Consider the following 4,767-nt stretch of genomic DNA (forward strand, 5'->3'; position numbering starts at 1 on the left):
AGTAGGTGAAGACTATTGAAAGCAAGAATATAGAAATTTTTTTTGTCATGAGGCTTGAACTCAGGACCTGGATGCTGTCCCTGAGCTTCTATGCTCAAGGCTAGCACTCTACCACTCTGAACCATAGCGCCACTTCAAGTTTTCTTGTGGTTAATTGGAGATAAGAGTTGATGTCCCGGCTGGTTTCAAGCTACCATCCTCAGATCTCAGCCTCCTGAGTAGCTAGGATTAGAAGCATGAGTCACCAGCATCCAGCTTTAGAAAATATTTATAAATGAAAAATAATAGGGGGAAACCTACATCACATCATGAAATCTACAATGCTAGTGACCTTCAGGCTCATGATTAAAATCAGATCTTGAGCTGCCCCAGGGTGTGAACATCCTTCATTAGTTACCCAGATGGCATGAAACCTCTCACACTGATTTCTATGTCCATTGCAGACACAAATGATAAGAGAGTAATGCTGTATTCTAAAGATTGAGCAAATAGCATTATGATATTTGGAAACTTTAATCTTAATTTCATGGCACTCATCTTGCCCTTTGTCTCACATTATATTCCTTGCTTAGACATTTTTCTTAATACTATAATGAGAAAATTGAATTCTTCTGTGTATGAGACAAGGCATAACCTGTTTCAGCATTGCCTGGGTAAAATAGGCAATAGGAGCAGTGAAAGGTCACCAGATCCCTATCCATCTGCAGTGAGCAATCATATTTCTTCACACATTATAGTAATTTAGAGGAAACTAAGGAAAAGGAAAAAAATGAGTTGCATATGTAATTCTAGCTAAAGTTACCAAGACATAAATTGAACTTCTATTCAGCTACTCCATATAAGCAAATACTAGCAGCTACATGTTATGTTTCACCTGATACAAGGTCACATTTGATACAATAATTCTGAAAAAATAATTTGAAGTTATCAAGCTCCTACGATCCCTTACGCTAGGAAGCGTGTCCTTGTTCTCTGCCTTCCAACAAAAATCCTTCCTTTACTTGTCAGAATCCTGAAATTAGAAAATTATTCCTGCTTATTTTTTGCTTAGCTAAAATTTAAGGAATGTTAACAAATGAGTGTTTGCCAACTCTTTGTACATGAAAGTGAGTCTGTCCCATCATTTCCTGGAGCAGCCTATGCTGAGGAGGAAGGGAGACTGATTTGATAGGGAGGAAGTACATGGGGGTATACTTGCAGAGCATATATGGCAGAAACATCTAGGCAAGGCCAAGCAAAGTGGAACTCCGGAAGACAGTTCAACCCATTTGATATTCTGCCTGGCTGTGTAGCAGCTTGCTATGATTCAGCCTGGCTTCTCTTCTGATACTTTTAAGTGATGGTAGGTGTCTGAACAAGCTCAGAAACCTAAATAACAATTATGGTGTGGTATCAAGAGCCACACCTTGTTACACATTGTTCAGTAAGATAAATATTATTCTGTACAGTTCCATGTATTCAGTGCTTTTAAAAGCACACTGTATTTTCAGGTTACTTAAACATCTCCGGTATTACTACCTTCTTGACCAACAATGGTGCATTACTAATGATATACCTATTTTGCTTTATATAGGCAGTATGTATGTGTAGTTATATTCTATAAGCTCCCATATTTATGAGTAAATTTAATTCTCAACATGAACATCATGCACTGTATTTGACTACATTCATGATTGAATCAGTCAATTCAAAGAGATGATTTGTAGTTCATTATTTAAATTTTGTTATTTCTATTGAGTTACTTTAAGATGAAAATAAACAAAACTAACCACAGAAAAACAAACTACCAATCAAGCCCTCTGAGCCTACCATGTTAACTGTCAAAAGTTTTGCATTGGAAAGCAAACTATTGACAACATCAATGTGAACTCTTGTGAATCTTCCTGGGGATGAAAGAATTTATGATTCAATTTGATTTACAAAATTATTTTTTGAATATAAAGTTAAAAATTCCCTCATTGATGGAAATAATTTGCTGAACCTTATTGCATTGTTGGTGGGAGTGTAAAACTTGTTCAACCACTTTGGAAAGCAGTATGGAGGCTCCTCAAAAGACTCCATATAGAGCTCCCCTATGACCTAGCAATCTCACTTTTGGGCATTTACCCAAATGATCACAAACAAGACCACACTAAAGCTACCAGCACAACTATGTTTATTGCAGCATTATTTACCCTAGCTAAGATATAGAACCCACCCAGATGCCCCTCAGTAGATGAATGGATCAAGAAAATGTGGTATATATACACAATGGAATTCTATGCCTCCCTCAGGAAGAATGACATTGCCCCATTTGTTAGGAAATGGAAAGACTTGGAAAAAATTATATTAAGTGAAGTAAGTCAGGCTCAAAGAAACGTAGGTCCCATGGTTTCCCTTATTTGCAATATCTACTATATGTCTGAGTCAAGCAGAAAAGGTCAGATAAGGTGATGTTAGGGAAAAGAATTGTATGCATGGAGTAGTCCTTAATTATCAGGTTGTGCAGTATTTGTTGAATACTGAAATATCCTATATGTGAAAGCCACAACCAAATACAGACCATCTTTCTAATCGAGCATTACCCCATAGTCCAGTCTCTATCTCTTGTGTCTGCAATGACCTAGAAATAAATGTGAGATATATCCACCAGGTTACATGAGAGCTGGGTAACTAATGAGGGCAGCTCAAGTTCTGGTTTTAATCATAAGCCTGAAGGGATCTCTGGTATTTTAGATGTCATGAATGTGATATTTTTTCCATTCTTTTTCATTTAAAAATATTTTTTAAAGGTAGGCACTGGTGGCTCACACCGCTAATCCTAGATACTAAGGTAGCTGAGATTTGAGGATGGCAATTGGAAGCTAGCCAGGACAGGAAAGTCCATTAGATTCTTATCTCCAATTAATCAGAAAACTGGAAATGGTGCTGTGGTTCACAGTGGTAGAGTGCTAGCCTTGAGCACAAAAACTCAGGGACAGCACCCAGGTCCTGAGTTCAAGCCCCATGACACGCAAAAAAGAAACATAAAAAAAATAATAATTTCACCTATTTTGTAGTTCCACGCATCCCAAGAAATGTATGTCATCTAGAATCTTTGCTTTGAACATTAATATTAAAAGACAGAGTACTGAAAAATATGTATCTCAATACTCAAATAACATTAAAACCACATATTAAAGGCCACATAGATCAGTTTTTCTTGAGTAACTTATTTAATATTTAAGCCTATATTGAAATAACTTGTTAAAGTTACTTGATCTTAGCTTGGGGAAGCCAGACATATAACTGTGATTTTTGGGTCTTATACCTTGGCATAAAATATTCAAAATTATTATAGCCTCAGAATGATAAATATTTTCAGAAAACTGACAAACTACAAATTTGACAAATTCTAAGTTTATCTATTTAGAGATTGTTTCAGTGAGTAGAAATCAATCTTTGCCTCTAGTACAGATTATTCATATATTCCAAAAGAGTAAATTGATTGTCCTCCCACTTGGGTAAAATTTGAAGACCTCTTTTTTTTTTTATTGTGACAGTACCGTACAGAGGGGTTACAATTACATGGGCAAGGTAATGAGTGCATTTCTTATCAAGCATTGCAGCCTCCTCCTTTGTTTCCCCTTCCCATCTCCTCCCTACTCCCCCTTCCTCCACTCCACTCCCTCCCACCCCCGCACCAAAGTTGTAAAGTTCATTTTCGACATAACATCATGTACATCTCATTGTTGCAATGGGTCCACCTGTATCCCTATTCAAACAATTTGTTTTTTCCTTCCCCTCCACAAATTATACCAGCATCAAATACAGTGAAAACAGGGGTTATACTGTGGGGGAGGGACATACAAAGCAACAAAGAAATATCTTATAAATATGTTAGACACAATAGCAAGAAAGAAAAAAACATTTGAGTCCTTAACTTGGGGTTCATTTCGCCTAACATCAACTTATCTGACCATTTCTGCTTGTGTCAGACATATACTAGTTATTGCAAATAAGAGAAACCATGGGACCTATGTTTCTTTAGAACTCTTACAAACAAAATCTGTCTTCTCAGGACTGGCTAATAAACAGTCACAATGTATTCCCATGGGGAGAGAGGAATTTTGTTACTATGATTGTTTTTCATTTTTATTAACAGCTTTGTCCCTGGCATTCTAGGGCCAGAGTCTGAGTTACACTCCTGACCTGAAGCCTAAACAATCCTATAATTTTGATGCTGTGTCTATACAGAAGCAAAGAGCTTATTATTATGTTTACTTTCAGAACCTATACATATAATAATCAAGTTTGTGAAGTGCACCATGAATCATTAGTAATTTTTTAAAAATAATAATTTATCAGGACTAAATGAGATATAAGATGCTTTTTATTTTCCTTGTTAAAAACCAGTGAAGCCATAGCCAAGTTATGAAACAGACCTATGTGCTTATCAGCACAGGAATGGACAAAGAAAAGGTGGGACATATATACAATGAAGTATTATTCAGACATGAAGAAGAAGGAAATTATGACATTTATAATTTTGTAGGAAAATACATAGAACTGGAGCTCATCCTGTTAATCCAAATAAGCAAGGCTCACAAAGACAAATGCCATGTTTTCTCTTATATGTGAAATGTACATTGAATGTAAAAATGAAGACATGAAAGTGGATGGGAGGATGTTTAGGAAAGAGGAATAGAACCATCAGGAAGAGCAAGTAATGGAGGTAAGTAATAGAGGTAATGAAGTAATGTGTGTAAATATGAATGTCATACACATGTATTAAAATGTTATAATAAA

Source organism: Dipodomys spectabilis, unplaced genomic scaffold, assembly GCF_019054845.1.
Source record: "Dipodomys spectabilis isolate Male_0828 unplaced genomic scaffold, ASM1905484v1 ptg000115l, whole genome shotgun sequence".
Lineage (NCBI taxonomy): Eukaryota > Metazoa > Chordata > Mammalia > Rodentia > Heteromyidae > Dipodomys > Dipodomys spectabilis.